Here is a 17,588-nt window from a genome sequence, read left to right on the forward strand (position 1 = left end):
GAGGAATCTTGAGAGTCCCTTGCACTGCAAGGAGATCTAATAAATAAACCCTAAAAGAAATCAACCTTGAACATTCATTGTAAGGACTGATGCTGAAGCTCCAATATTTGGCCAACTGACACAAAGAGACAACTCATTGGAAAAGAACCTGATGCTAGGGAAGACTGAAGGCAAATAGAAAAAGAGGAGGCAGAGGATGAAATGAGATGGCTAGTAAGCATCACTGACTCAATGGGCATGAATTTGAGCAAACCCGAAGAGGTAGCGGAAGACAGAGGAACCTAGTGTTACAGTCGATGGGGTCACAAAGTGTTGGACATGATTTAGAAGCTGAGCAACAATAATAAAACTGTCTCCTCAAGTACTGCAAGATGAAAAAAATCTCTGAAAGTAGACATAACATCTAAAAACACTGATGCTGAAGTCTGATGTCTGTATTCAAATACAGAATTTGCCAATCATGAACTGTGTTAGGTGATTAGCATTCACATTTTCTTTCTTTGTGTCTGTGCCTCTGTGCTTCTGTTTATTCATCCATAATATGTGAACAGTGATAAGGCCTGCTTCATTAGCTAATTTGGGATTTTAAATGTATTAGTGCATATGTACATGTTGTGTCCGACTCTTTGTGACTCTGTGGACTGCAGCATGCTAGGTCTCCCTGTCCCTCACCATCTCCAAAGTCTGCCCACTTCATGCCCATTTCATCCAGCCATCTCATCCTCTGATGCCCTCTACTTTTTCTGCCCTCAATCTTTCCCAGTATCAGGGACTTTTCCAAAGAGTCAGCTGTTTTCATCAGATGACCAAAATACTGAAGTTTCACCTTCAGCATCAGTCCTTCCAATGAGTATTCAGGATTGATTTCCCTTAAGATTCACTGATTTGATCTCCTTGTTGTCCAAGGGACTTTCAGGAGTCTTCTCTAGCACAACAGTTTGAAGGCATCAATTCTTTGGTACTCCACCTTCTTTACAGCCCAGCTCTCACAACTGTATAAGACCACTTGGAAGCCTTGACTACGTGGGCTTTTGTTGGCAAAGTAATGTCTCTGCTTTCCAACACACTGCATATGTATATGTATATGAATATGTATAAATTGTATAGAACAGTATATATGTAGTGCTTGATTTTGTACTATACAAACACATTTAGAGAATTCTCTAAATGTCATTATTTCTTATATCATAAAAGACATAGTAACCTAGCTAAAGACAAATTAATATGAATAAAATTATAAGATAACAATAGTTAAAAATAAGGATATAGTATTTAAGTGAGTGTCACATTGGAGCAAAAGTAAAAGAATCCAAATCTAGTCCAGATTTACACATATATAAATGCCTGATTTACAACAACCAAAAAAAATGCAAAAAATACATTTCATTTGTTTTCTGCATTTACCTTTGGAAGACTAAGCAATACAGAAGGAAAAAAAAAAGAAAGCTTTGATAAAAGGCATTTGCTTTTTCCCAAGAACAGCAAAAAAATAGATGATCTTTTAAGCAAATTATACTAGATCATTTGAATATTTATGTAGAAAAGAGTATTTAATTACTTATCCTCAAGATATACAAAAATCAATCCCAGATGGGTTGTTATCCAAATGAAATTAAAGATAACTTTTAGGAGATAATGTTGGGGAATATATTAATGCCAGTAAGGAGATAAAGATTTCTAAGTCTAGTTGCAAAAGTACTAACCATAAAGGAGAATAATTTACTCATTTCAAGAAATTATATTCATTGTAAAAGTCATAAATTTAAGCATGCAACAGAGTGAACTGAAAGTGACTATTTGCATATATGAAATTGACAAAGAGCTCATATCCATAATATATAAGGAACTCAAACAGACAGGTAAAAAAAGAAAAGAAGTGAATGAAATACTTGAAAATGTACTTGGGTAAAGAAGACACCTAAATTGACAATAATACATGAAAAAGGTTTTCAACATCATTAGATATCAAAGGGATTCAATCATAATTTAATATCCACTCTGTAGACATCTTCCAGAGAGAGTAAAATGAAAGAAGCTAAAAATGTGAACTGATTGGTAAATATAACAATATATATTAAAGTTCAATATATGCCTTCCTATAGCCTAGTATTTCCTTTCTCTGTATATACATATGCACTAAAATCCATGCATAAAGATGTTCACAACAGCATTATTTGCATTAGTCAAACACTGAAAAAAAAAAGAATAATGCCTGTTTAGTGATAGAGCAGATAAGTTAAATGTATACTTCTTATAGTGAACCAGTATATAGCAATAAAATTTATTTTAAATACTTCCCAGTTTCTATGTTTTGATCAAAACAGTGAAGAAAAATATCAAATCAAAAAGTACACATGAATATTTATATTTATATAACTGTGTATTTATTTATATAACTTATAAATGCAAACCAGAAAACCTCAAAGTCAGATGGTTACCTTTGAAAAAATAAGCGATTACTAACTTTATAGTGAATTTGAGGATGTTGGTAATGTAATATTTCTTTTTGAGGGAATTGTGTGCATGTTTCTTAGTGGAAAATCATCAGTTGTACACTTAGTAACATACACATCCACAACAAAAAATACATTTTAAAAATAAAGGGAGTAAATGATAAATATGAAATGGAAGACAGCATGGTTGGGTGGAAAATTTCTAAATGCTTGACCCAAAAATAAGCAAATAAATGGATGTGGGACCTGAGAAATGTTTTCTATTTAGTTGGGAATTATTTTGTTGGTCATATATGAAAAAAAAAAAAAAAAAACTTTATATGTAAAGCAAATCACTCTACTGAAAGGGATAATGTTGAAGAAAAATAGAGTAACAGACCCACCCAAGTTTTACAGATTCAAGAGAATATAGTATCCAGAGACTGGCCACTGAAAGAAGAAAGAGCATTTTATTCATTGAATGAAGGAAGATGAGAATACATATAATTTATGTAAATTAACATAAAATATTGCATATTAATAGAGATTTTTAATTTAAAACAGCTTAGCATGTAAAAGGACTTCAGTATAAATTAACCCTGTCCTGAAACTCATTTAAATGAAGTCATTCCCTGAGGTTTATAAGTGTATTTCATTAAGTTGATTTCACACAAGAGATGGTTTTAAATGCAATGGCCTTGAAGAAGATTACAAAACTAATTCACTCATGTGAATAAATCATTTATTCATATATGGCATCCCTCAATTAGAGTACATACTCACTTGTTGCAGGTCAAGAAGCAACAGTTAGAACTGGACATGGAACAACAGACTGGTTCCAAATAGGGAAAGGAGTACCATCAAGTGTAGAATCCAGCTCAACAGCACAGGTTCCCAAAAGCACAGCTCAGCAAAAGAATGAGAAACACTCAAGAAAGTTACAGCGGGGATGAGGGGCCCAACCCCACCATGAGGTGAGGGTGCCCAAACTGATCTCAAGTCTGCTTTATTATACTTTTTGAGACTTGCTTGTATGTGTTTACATGAGCGTAGCAGGCCAGATGCCCCTCGGTGAAAATCCTGTGCAGTTAAGGTTTAACATTTTTATATCCCTGTTTTTTCTGCCTCAAGGACAAGGACCTAGCTAATTTTTATGTGTCTCCCAGGTGCCAAAGATTGGAACAGTCTGTTAATGGCTTTCTACCCCCAAGCGTACATCCTGCTTTCAAGATGTCTCTTGTTCCTTCCTGGATTCCTTCAGGAGTCACATGCTGAGTCAGGTCCTCTCAGCAAAATTGCTTAATTCTTTTGCCAGGCCTTATAGTAGGCCTGTCTCCTACAGTCAAGGCTGTATATTGTCACCCTGCTTATTTAACTTACACGCAGAGAACATCATGAGAAATTTGGGGCTGGATGAAGCACAAGCTTGAATCAAGATTGCTGGGAGAAATATCAATAACCTCAGATATGCACATGACACCACCCTTATGGCAGAAAGCAAAGAAGAACTAAAGATCCTCTTGATGAACATGAAAGAGGAGGGTAAAAATGTTGACTTTAAAACTCAACATTCAGAAAGCTAAGGTCCCATCACTTCATGGCAAATAGATGGGGAAACAGTGACAGACTTTCTTTTTGGGGGCTCCAAAATCACTGAAGGTGATGACTGCAGCCATGAAATTAAAAGATGCTTGTTCCCTGGAAGAAAAGTTGTGACCAACCTAAACAGCATATTAAAAAGCAGAGACATTACTCTGCCAACAAAGGTCCATCTAGTCAAAGCTATGGTTTTTCCAGTAGTCATGTATGGATGTGAAAGTTGGATTATAAAGAAAGTTGAGTGCTGAAGAATTGATACTTTTGAACTGTGGTGTTGGAGAAGACTCTTGAGTCCCTTAGACAGCAAAGAGATCAAGTCAGTCGATCCTAAAGGAAATCAGTCCTGAATATTCACTGGAAAGACTGGTGCTGAAGCTGAAGCTCCTATATTTTGGCCACCTGATGCAAAGAACGGACTCGTTGGAAAAGATCCTGATGCTGGGAAAGATTGAATGTGGGAAGAGAAAGGGATGACAAAGGATGGAATGGTTGGATGGCATCACCGATTCAATGGACATGGGTTTGGGTAAACTCTGGGAGGTGGTGACGGACAAGGAGGCGTGGTGTGCTGCAGTCCATTGGATCACAAAAATTGGGCACGACTGAGCAACTGAACTAAACTGAACTGAAGTCATTTATTCGTTTTTCCTTCTTATTTACAGGGTAATATTAGGACAATGGAGTTTTCCTTAAATATGTTCTGACCTTCACTTATGTCCAGAGTTCTCACTTCTTTTTCTAAATTTCAACTTGAAAGAATTATAACTTCCTCTGACATACTTAACTCACTTGTCAGTTACCTAACTTGATGGGCAGATTATTTTGCCATCCTCTCTTTCATGACATACACTGATAAATCCCCTTCTGACCATTCTAGAAGCTTTTTTATTACTCCAAATCATTATGCCATCTATATTCTTCACTTTTCTGCCAAAGTAAATTTTTTTACCTGAGGTTCACACCAAAAATTCTGTTATGTCAACCAATTGAAGTTTTAGATTGAAGACATTTTTAAGTTTTGTCAAGTTTTGTTTTAAACATTATATTAGCACTTTTGTCAAAATTTCATAGTGCAAATATCTAGTGCCTAATCAATGAAACTAGAATTCTTTCTCCCTAATTAATTTCTCCCTATACAATTTAATAGTATTATTTATATTTTGAAAGAAAATCCTTTACAAAGTTTTATTTGTGAACATCAACTTGAGTTTGAACAGAGTTTTTTCTTTCTTCTTCTTCTTTTTTTTTTAAAATACATAGGCAGTGACTTGGAAAGTATCACTCTAGAAATTTGGCCTGTTTTCTGCATCTGTACTATGCAGATCTTTTATTTTTTAAAACTATCCCATGATTCAGACTTCATATATCATAAACTAGGACTTTCTCTTATTTACAAAATAGCCTATAAGCAGTGCATTTCTATCATTTGCTTTTGAAACTTGGCCTGGCCACCCATAAGTGCTTCAAAATGAACAGCCTAATTAGGGAAATTAAATGTCTGTACTGTAAGGAAGACAGAGAATGTGCCCCAACTCATATGAACTTATAAAGAATCTGAAAACAGAAAAATATTAAATATTTGAGGGGTAATGGTAGATCTAGGTGATTTGAGATATAACAGGACAACCCTTCTTTTCATAGATGATAGAAGTGAAGTGAAGTGAAAGTCATTCAGTCGTGTTTGACTCTTTGTGACCCCATGGATTATACAGTCCATAGAATTCTCCAGGCCAGAATACTGGAGTGGATAGCCATTCCCTTCAGGGGATCTTTCTAACACAGGGATCAAATCCAGGTCTCCTGCATTGCAGGCAGACTCTTTACCGTCTGAGCCACCAGGGAAGCCCAAGAATACTGAATTGGGTTGCCTATCCTTTCTCCAGGGGAACTTTCAGACCCAGGAATTGAACCAGGGTCTCCTGCATTGCAGGCAGATTCTTTACCAGCTGAGCTACCAGGGACGCCTTAGATGTCAGATGTGCTCCCCAAATGGAGAAACCCAGATTCAGACAGCTGCAGGAGTGTGAACAGAAGACTTTATTCCTGGTCACATTACAACACCTGTAGAACCCGTGTCTGCTTTCCCTCCTTTCTTCACTCTCCTCATTTGCCCGTCATATCTCCAGTTTCAGCTCTGGATAGTGTATAGTACTTTACCACATAGCTGCACATTTCTCTCTTGTTTTCCTGAAAATCAACAAGAATAATAACCAACCACAAATGGATTATGTGTGAACCTTTACACCAAAAATACATATCATTAAAAAAAAAAAAAAAACTTGCTTTAAACATTGATCTAAGAGTGATGCTGATTTGAAAAAAGAAGTTCTACAATTGGGGCTTAAAGTACAGTTAGGTTAAATAATTTAAACTAAAGCAGTAAGCATAGCCAGGAAATTAATACATTTCAAGGATTACTCTTAAATTCTCATGCACAGGATTTTGTACCATTTTAGTGACAGTTGACTTAAAATCCTTTTTGTTGCTATTCTAAGTGGAGAAATGTAAAAGGAGTGTGACTGAATAATGTTAAATGTGTGGACTCCTGAAGAGCTCATGTTAGCCATAAACAATTATGTTGTAATGATGGAAAATTATCACCAGCTTTCCAATTCCATGACACTGAGGACTAGGTGGCAGGGAGACAAGGCTGTTAGTATGAATAACAGCAATTTCTGATGGATGAGTATTTTGCCAAAAGTTTTACTTTCATTTTAGGTTTGAAAGATTCATTAACAAAGAAACCACTCATAATACATAATAAACAATTTCAATATTTAATAGAGGATATTTAACTTAATTTCAATATACAGTCACAAAAGAAGGGAAATTGAAACAATAGAACAGCAAATACATCACCAAATTTTGCTGACCAACATTCATATAAAACAATGCTGGGAAGCTCCTAACAGCAATCTAAAGATTGCTAACAGCAATTGCAAATAATTTAGATTGTTAACAGCAATCTAAAGCCCTCATTGGGAAAATGTCCCAGGCTGTTTGTCCACTCCATGGATGAGACTTCAAATTGCAGTTTTAGCCATTCCTGCTTATAATCTCAGGCTACAAACTGATATATGCATAAGTTTTCATGTGAAAATGCAGCTCTGGCTTTATTTTAACCTTTTTACAATGCTGTTTGTTTTATTTTATGAGTCAAAGGATTTAGTTAGACCCCAGGTGGTTGGCCAGACCTCCAGGGGGCTCAATAATTCCTATACCCACTCCCTCTCTTATCTAAAGTGCCACCCGATTTTCTGTACTTACAGGCAAGCACAGAATCCAGGCAGTGTCCAGGCAGGTTAGAGGCACATTGGAGGTCTGCTCTCCTGCTTCTGAAGCCTGAGCAAGAGTTCCTCCATTTCAATTTCCCTAACAATGAGAGAGCAAGAAATGCAAAATGTTTTATTTTTTGCTTGAAACATTAATCTTATGTGTTATGATAAGATATCCTCTGAGGTTCATAAAATACATATTTTAATTATTCTTTAATGCATATTTAAATTTTTAAACTTCATAGCAATATCTATGAGCATAAAGCAGTCAGTATTTTAAAAAACTTCTATATAATTTTGAAACAAGAAATTACTGATTGAAAATATGTATAATTAATTTTGACACTAGTGATTAAAAATATATTACTCAATGGGAAGTGAACTTGGCTAAATATGCTAATTAAGTTAGATTATTAAGCAAATTAAAATAAATCCAGACTTCAAAGTGTTTTGACATGAAAGTATTTTTCTGGGATTTTAAATTATAATTAAAGTTCAAACTCTTCTAATTAATTACTTATAAGTTTGTATGAAATTTTTTTGGGAAAGGTGATGACATAGTTTTTATTTTTATGCATACACATACTGATATATACACATTATACATATAGAACATAAAAATTTATAAGTATATACAACTATATATTTATAAACAAATATTATTTATGTTGCCATATATATATATGGAATTTTTTTCACCTAATAGCTACAGATGGTTATATATGTAAAGTTTCTAATTTGTAAATGTGAACAAATTAATAAAATACTGAAAATATTTATCAACAATTAAATTTTAGGTTAGAAATCTTTTTTTTCAAATGCAAAACAGTGTGTCAACTGGAGTGAAAAATGGAATATTTGTTGCAGGCAAAATTTCATTTTGAAAAACCAGCAGGGTATTCTAATAGTTGACTTATTTTCTGGAAATTTTAAAACTCTCAATTCACTTTGGTTTGGTTGCTTTTTAAATTTTTTAGATGATTTTTTCTTATATGTAATTTTCTTCATTTCTCATGCAATCTCCTTTCCTTAACTCAGTGAACTAATTGCTATGACTATTTAGTACCTGACCACTGGCAACCCCAAAGAATGGCAATGACAAAGAATGTTCAAACTACTGCACTACTGCACTCATCTCACACACTAGCAAAGTATTGTTTAAAATTGTCCAAGTAAGGCTTCAACAGTACGTGAACAATGAACTTCCAGATATTCAAGCTGATTTAGAAAAGGCAGAGGAACCAAAGATCAAACTGCCAGCATCTTCTGGATCATTGAGAAAGTAAAAGAGTTCCAGAAAAATATATACTTCTGCTTTATTGACTACACCAAAGTCTTTGACTGTGTGGATCAAGACAAACTAGAAAATTTTTCAAGAGATGGGAATACCAAACTACCTTACCTGCCTCTTGAGAAATATGTATACAGGTCAAGAAGCAAGTGTTAGAACCAGACAAGGAACAACAGACTGGTTCCAAATACAAAAAGGAGTACATCAAGGCTGTATATTTTCACCCTGCTTATTTAACTTATATGCAGAGTACATCATGTGAAATGCTGGACTGGATGAAAAACAAGCTGGAATTAAGATTGCTGAGAAAAATATCAATAACCTCAGACATGCAGATAACACCACCCTTAGGCAGAAACTGAAGAAGAACTATAGAGTTTCTTGATGAAAGAGAAAGAGGAGAGTGAAAAAGTTGGCTTAAAACTCAACATTCAGAAAACTAAGATCATGGCATCCAGTCCCATCACTTCATGGCAAATAGATGGGGAAACAATGCAAACAGTGAGAAACTTTATTTTGGGGGGCTCCAAAATCACTGTAAATGGTGACTGAAGCCATTAAATTTAAATATGCTTGCTCTTTGGAAGAAAAGCTATGACAAACCTAGAGAGCATATTAAAAAGCAGAGACATTACTTTTCCAACAAAGGTCTGCTAGTCAAAGCTATGCTTTTTCCAGTAGCCATGTATGGATGTGAGAGTTGGAGTATAAAGAAAGCTGAGCGCCAAAGAATTGATGCTTTTGAACTGTGGTGTTGAAGAAGTTTCTTAAGAGTCCCTTGGACTGCAAGGAGATCCAACCAGTTGATCCTAAAGGAAATCAGTCCTGAATATTCATTGGAAGGACTGATATTGAAGCTGAAGTTCCTATACTTTGGCCACCTGATGCAAAGAGCTGACTCATTTGAAAAGACCCTGATGCTGGGAGGGATTGGGGGCAGGAGGAGAAGGGGACGACAGAGAATAAGATGGTTGGATGGCATCATTGACTTGATAGACATGAGTTTGAGCAAGCTTTGGGAGCTGGTGATAGACAGTGAAGCCTGGTGTGCTGCAGTCTATGGAGTACAAACAGTCAGACATGACTGAGGGACTGAACTGAACTGATTCAGTACTTATTTAGCTTAGTGAACATTAATGAAGCTCACACAGTATAGAATACAAAGAAAATATAATTGTTTGCCAAAGTCTGATTTCATTTTGTTGACTCATTTGTTGGGTTAATCAAAGATCATTTCTTTTAAAACCAATGGAAGAGATAGTTTTTGCCTTTTTTTTGTCAGACTGGTTTGGAAAACCTGCTGAGGATTAAAGTGAAACTGTTGTGTTTACAGAATAACCTTTATGCCACTTTCCTTTTTGTGACCAAATTTCAGTTGCAGAAAAGCCATTAGTTGTCTGGCCTTTCCTTAGAGAGAATGAACAATGCAGAATAAAAGTCTTGACAAGAGAGCATATTCCTTCCTTGGAGACTCATCATTGCATGTCCTTAGGCAAGACCCTCAGCATCCTTCCACCACAACCCCTACTTGAACATACAGAGGGTAGACTAACTAACCCTCCAGTCACATCTGTGCAGAATGTTTCCTTTTTCTGAGGCATAGACAAGGAGCACTTTGTTTTCTTTGAGCTCATCACATCAGTCCAAGTCCATCACAGCTCAAGGGGTTGTAAGACTCCAAATGAGAGATTAAATCCATTTTACTGGTAAGTGAGAGGCTCTTCTCACTCTTGATTTTCTTATTAACACCTTACATTAATGCAGCAAATGTATTATAATTAATGGCAAATATATATACATTATTGTTAACTAAAGTCCAGAGTTCACATCAAGGATTATGATTTGTGTTGTATAGAATTGTGTATTTTAATATATGTATCCGCCACTACAACATCACACAGCAGTGTGCCTGCACTAAAAATTCTCTGTGACCCGCCTGTTCCCCCACTCCCTCACTCCTCTGTGAACCCCTGGCAACCACTGATCTTTTACTGTTTCCACAGTTTAAACATTTCAGAATGCCATATAGTTGAAAGTATACTGAATGTAGCATTTTCAAATTGACTTCTTTCACCAAGTAACACACATTTAAAATCTTTCCATACATTTTTTATGGCTTGATAGCTCATTTATTTTTATTTAGAATAATAAATTTTGTTATTTTGGCAATTGAGTGTCCAGGGTTTGGTTAAGCGTCAAGCATGGTACAATCATTTAGCTCCATGGTGTCATTACAAGTCCATGTTCCTTCCACCATCTCCCTCTAGCATCCTCTGTGAAATTACTTTACCCCAAGGTGTCTCCCTTCATGACTGTGAAATTACTGCAGGATTTTCAATTATTATGATTATAGAAGATCCCATCCAAGGGAAAAGACATATCACAACCTCTTTCTTTTCTTTTTCCTTCAGTTTGTTTCCCTTTTTTATTGTGGTAGCATAACATAAAATTTATCATTTTAACCATTTTTAAGAGTTAAGTTCAATGGCATTAAATGTATTCATGTTGTTGGGTAATTGTCACTACTATCTAACTTCAGAACTTTTTTGTCATCCCAACATGAAATTTTGAGATTCTCACTCATTGGGTAACAATTCCACATTCTTCCTCATCCCAACTCTTTGTGACCTCTATTCTACTTTCTCTCTCTAAAAATTTGTCTACTTTAGGAACATCAGCCACCTAAGAACAATTGTAGAATATTATTTCTGATTCTCACTGGTTTATCATTTTGAATGCTGCTTTCTAGGTTCATCCTTGTTAAAGCATGTAGCAAAATTTCATCTCTTTTTATAACCATTGCATGTGAATTTCACGTTTTGTTTATTGATTCATATGTAGATAGCCATATGGCTGTTTCCAATTTTTCTAGTTATGAGTAGTGCTGCTATGGACACTGGTGTTCAAATGTTTCTTTAAGTCTGTGCTTTCAATTTTTTTTTTTTTTTTTTTTTAATTATATACCTAGAAGTGGAACCAGTGAAGCTGCTCAGTGGTGTCCAACTCTTTGTGACTCCATGGGCCAGAGCCTACCAGGCTCCTCCATCCATGGAATTTTCCAGGCAAGTGTACTGAAGTGGGTTGCCATTTCCTTCTACAGGGGATCTTCCCAACCCAAGGATCGAACCCAGGTTTCCCACATTACATGCAGAAGCGTTACCATCTGAGCCACCAGGGAAACCCTTTAGAAGTGGAAAAGATTGATTATTTTCTTTGTCCAATTATTTTGAGGGACTATCGCCCAGTTTTCTAAGGCAGTTATACCATTTCACTTTCTCACTACCAAACAGGTTCCAATTTCTTTACATTTTGCCAAACACCTCTAATTTTCTGTGCTTTTTATTTGGTTGGTTAGTTTTGCTTTTTTTTTTATTTTTGGTAGAGTGAGTATTATATTTAAAGTATGCCTACAGCTCAATAATTAGAAAAAAACAGTGATTAAAAATAGGCAAATTATTTGAATAGACAATTTTTCAAAGAAGATATACTGTTGAACAACAGTCATATGAGAAGACATTCATCCCTAATTATTGTGGAAATGAAAGTCAAAACCACAGTGAGATAGCACCTTGCCCGGGTTAGAATGGCTACTATTGAAAAAGACAAAAGCTGGAGAGCATGTGGATAAAATAGGAAACTTATACACAATTTATGGGACAGTGAGATTGGTGCAACCACTATGGAAAACAGTCTGGAGAACTTCAAAAATTAAGAATAAAAGTAGCATAGAATTGAACAACAAAAACAAAAAATAAAATAGGCCGGAACACTATGTGGTCATCCCAGAGACAAACCCCTCATGTCCTCTACCCACCTCTTGTTTATAGAAAAGCTTTAGCCTCGTGGATCTTCCTTGATTTTCAAAGGGAAGTAAGGAAATGCAGAAAAAAAAAAAAATTAAAAAAAAGGAAAGCAATGGAACACAACCAAATAATAATAGTTTAGGCATAAAACATTTTTAAGGATCCTATTCCCTTCTCGAAGTCTGTGGATAATATTCTGTGAGAGATCCTTGAATTGTTTTGCAGACACTGACACCCCCAGCAGATAGAAGCCAACATCAACTGAACTCAGGTACACAGACCCCACATTAGTTGGAGCCAGAAAGTTAACGATGCTGACTTCCTTGACCTTACCACAAACCAATCAAAGAATGAGTGTCCTTGAGCTGATCAGGCACCATGCAACCTTCTTCCTCACTTTGTCTTTAGAGATGCTGCGCCCTGAGAACCGTCAGGGAGTTCGGTTCTCTTAGGCATGTTCATTCTCTTAAGCAAGTTCATTCTCCTTGCTTGGCCCCAGGTTGAGTGTCTTACAAACAAACAAACAAACAAAAACAAAACAAAACAAACAAACAAAACAAAACAAAAGAAACCCTGTATTTTTCTTTACCACAGCCTGGTGTCAGTAGGTTCACTTCAATCCCCTTGAGTAAGCAGACTAAATTTGGTTCCGTAACAGCATCTTAATGGATGTGAAATGATGTATCACTGCACTTTTGATTTATATTTCCATAGTGATTAGTAAGGGCTTCTCTGATGGCTCAGATGGGAAAGAATTCACCTGCAATGTGGGAGACCTGGGCTTGATCCCTGGATTGGGAAGATCCACTGGAAGAAGGCATGGCAACCTACTCCAGTATTCTTGCCTAGAGAATCCCCATGGACAGAGGAGCCTGGAGGGCTACAGTCCATGGATTGGCAGAGTCGGACACAACTGAGAGACTAAGCACAGTGATTAGTAGTTTTGAATAATGTTGAGTATCTTTATACATACTTATTACCCGTCTGTGTATCATATTTGGATAGATCATATTTGGATAGATTCAAGTCTTTAGCTCATTTTTTAATTGAGTTTCTGATGTTGTTGAGTTGAATGATGTTCATATATTGTGGATATTTATGCATTATATCTAATTTGCAAATGCTTTCTCAAATTTTGTACACTATCTTTCCAATTTTTTCTGGGTCCCTTAATGCACAGAAGTTTTTTTTTTTTTTTTTTAATTTGGATGAAATACAACTTCTATACTTCTTTTTGTTGCTTTTGGTGTTGGTATCACATTTGAGAAATCAATGTTAAATTTCATGCTATAAATCTTAATATTTCTTCTAAGGGTTTTATAATAAATTTCATAGCTTTAAATTTTTTGTTTACTTTGATTCATTTTGAGCTACTTTTTGTGTATGGTAGAAGGTAATATTCTAACTTCACTCTTGCATGTGGATATTTAATTTCCCAATACCATTTGCTGGGGGGGAAAAATCCTCTCTCTTCACTGTCTCATGGTCTAGGCAGTCTTATAAAAAATCACTTGAAAAATATATGTGAAGGTTTACTTCAGGTCTTTCTATTCTATTTCATTGGTTTATGTACTTGCCTTTATGCCAGTATCACAACATTCTGATTACAATAACTTTAGAGTAAGTTTTAAAATCAGGAAATGTGGTGCTTCCAACTTTGTATATAATTTTCAAGGTTTTTTTTTCAATATTTGGGTGTTCTTTGATATTTCCTACACATTTTAAAATAAGCTTTTTCCTCTCTGCATTAAAATTTTGGATTTTTGAGAGGTTTTTAATTGAATTAGCACTTAACTTTGGGTAACATTTATATCTGAACAATATTAAGTCTTCTAATCATGACTAAGTAATGTCTTTCCACCCGTTTTACATTGCACTCAATTCACATCAGCAATGTGCTGTATTTTTAATGTAAATTATTTTGCTTCCTAGATTGCATTTACTCTTATATATTTTTTCCTATTTATTTTGAATTATTATTTAACTTCCTTTTCAGACTGCTTATTGTTAGCATACAGAAACAAAATTGCTTTGAATACATTGAATTTGTCCTAAAATCTTGCTAAATATATTTAGTCATTCTAGCAATTTTTGTGAGGGGAGGGATCTAGAGGATTTTCTACATATAGAATCATGTCATCTGCAAATACAAATACTTTTACTTCTCCTTTTTGCATGGATGACGTTTGTTTTTCTTATCAAATTGCTCAAGCTACAATTTTGAGCATATACTGCTGAATAATGATGTTAGTGGAAAATCATTCATTTTTTTTTTTTTTTTCACTGCTGAGTATTATTAGATGTAGACTATTATGCTGAAGTTTATTCCTAGTTTGTTGAATCATTTTTATCATGAAAGGGTGTTAAATTTTATCAAATGATTTTTCCCTATCAACTGAAATGATCATTTTTTTTCCCCCGTCATTCTATTAATGTGGTGTATTACACTGAATAAATTTTTATGCTAAATCATACTTTCATTTCCAGGAATTAATCCCACTTGGTCATGGTGTATAATCCTTTTAATACACAGCTGATTTTGGTTCACTGGTATTTTGTTGAGGAGCTCTGTATTAATATTGATAAAAGCTATTGGTCTGTAGTTTTCTTTAGCTTTGGAATCAAGGTAATGCAAATCATTGCAAAGAGAAGCATATCCTTCTCTTATATATTTTTTTTAATCATAAAAAAATGATAGTTTTAGCATTTCTTTTTTTTTTTTTAAGTTGTTTATTTTTCTTAGAGGTTAATTACTTTACAATTTTGTAGTGGTTTTGCCATACATTGACATGAATCAGCCATAGATGTGCATGTGTTCCCCATCCTGAAACACCCTCCCACCTCCCTCCCCATCCCATCCCTCACAGTCATCCCAGTGCACAGGCCCTGAGTTCCCTGTCTCATGCATTGAACATGGACTGGTGATCTGTTTCACATATGATGATATACATATTTCAATGCTATTGTCTCAAATCATGCCACCTGCACCTTCTCCCACAGAGTCCAAAACACTCTTCTACACATCTGTGTCTCTTTTGTTGTCTCACCTATAGGGTTATTATTACCATCTTTCTAAATGCCATATATATGCATTAGTATACTGTATTGGTGTTTTTCATCCTGACTTACGTCACTCTGTATAATAGGTTCCAGTTTCATCCACCTCATTAGAACTGATTCAAATGTGTTCTTTTCAATGGCTGAGTAATATTCCATTGTATATATGTACCACAGCTTCCTTATCCATTCATCTGCTGATGGGCATCTAGGTTGCTTCCATGTCCTGGCTATTATATACAGTGCTGCAATGAACATTGGGGTGCATGTGTCTCTTTCAGTTCTGGTTTCCTCAGTGTGTATGCACAGCAGTGGGATTGCTGGGTCATATGGCTGAATTCTCTGAGCTTTTGCTTGTCTGTAAAGCTTTTGATTTATCCTTCCTATTTGAATGAGATCCTTGCTGGGTACAGTAATCTAGAGTGTAGGTTTTTCTCTTTCATCACTTTAAGTATGTCTTGCCATTCCCTTCTGGCTGAAGAGTTTCTATCAAAAGACCAGCTGTTATCCTTATGGGAGTCCCCTCGTGTGTTATTTGTTGTTTTTCCCTTGCTGCTCTTAATATATGTTCTTTGTGTTTGATCTTTGTTAATTTGATTAACATGTGTCTTGGGGTGTTTCACTTGGGTTTATCCTGTTTGGGACTCTCTGGGTTTCTTGGACTTTGGTATGGCTATTTCCTTCCCCATTTAGGGAAGGTTTCAACTATTATTATCTCCTCAAGTATTTAGTCATGGCCTTTCTTTTTGTCTTCTTCTTCTGGGGCTCCTATGTTGTTGGGGAGTTTAACATTGAATGTTGTGGTGTTTAACATTGTCCCAGAGGTCTCTGAGGTTGTCTCAATTTCTTTTAATTCTGTTCTTTCTTTCTCTCTTCTTCATTTATTTCTACCATTCCATCTTCCACCTCACTTATCCTATCTACTACCTCTGTTATTCTACTGTTGGTTCCCTCCAGCGTGCTTTTGATCTCAGTTATTGCATTATTCATTATTGATTGACTCTTTTTTATTTCTCCTATGTCCTTGTTAAACATTTCTTGCATCTTCTCAATCCTTATCTCCAGGCTATATATCTGGTAATTCCATTTTTGTTTTCAAGATTTTGAATCATTTTTACTATCATTATTCTGAATTATTTTTTCTGGTAGGCTCCCTAACTCCTCCTCTTTTGTTTGGTTTGATGGACATTTATCATGTTCCTTTACCTGCTGCATATTTCTCTGCCTTTTCATCTTGTTTAAATCGCTGTGTTTGGGGTGGCCTTTCTGTATTCTGGCAGTTTGTGGTTCCTCTTTATTGTGGAGGTTCCTTGCTGTGTGTGGGGTTGGACGGCTGGCTTGTCAAGGTTTCCTGGTTAGAGAAGCTTGTGTCAGTGCTCTGGTGGGTGGAGCTGGGTTTCTTCTCTCTGGAGTGCAAAGAAATGTTCAGTAGTGAGTTTTGAGATGTCTGTTGGTTTGGTACAACTTTGGGCAGCCTGTATATTGAAGCTCGGGGCTATGTTTCTGCATTTCTGGAGAATGTGTGTGGTATGTCTTGCTCTGGAACTTGTTGGCTCTTGGATGATGCTTGGTTTCAGTGTACGTTTGGAGGCTTTTGGATGAGCTCTTATTGATTTATGTTCCTTGGAGTCAGGACTTCTCTGGTGTTCTCAGGTTTTTGACCTAAGCCTCCTGCCTCTGGTTTCAGTTGTATTCTTACAGTTAGTAGCCTCAAGACTTCTCCATCTATACAGCGCCAATGATAAAACATCTAGGTTAATGATGAAAAGCTTCTCCACAGTGAGGGACACCTAGAGAGGTTCACAGAGTTACATGGAGAAGAGAAGAGGGAAGAGGGAGATAGAGGTGACCAGGAAGAGAGGAGGGGGAATCAAAAAGGGAGAGAGAAGGCTAGCCAGTAATCAATTCCCTATGTGCTCTCCACAGTCTGGACCCCTCAGAGAAGTTTATGGAGTTACACAGAGAAGAGAAGAGAAGGAAGGAGACAGAGGTGACCAGGAGAAGAAAAGGGAGAAACAAAAGGAAAGAGACAGATCCAGCCAGTAATCAGTTCCCTAAGTGTTCTCCACAGCCTGGAACACACAAAGAGATTCACAGAGTTGGGTAGAGAAGATAAGAGGGAGGTAAGAGA

Source organism: Cervus elaphus, chromosome 18, assembly GCF_910594005.1.
Source record: "Cervus elaphus chromosome 18, mCerEla1.1, whole genome shotgun sequence".
Lineage (NCBI taxonomy): Eukaryota > Metazoa > Chordata > Mammalia > Artiodactyla > Cervidae > Cervus > Cervus elaphus.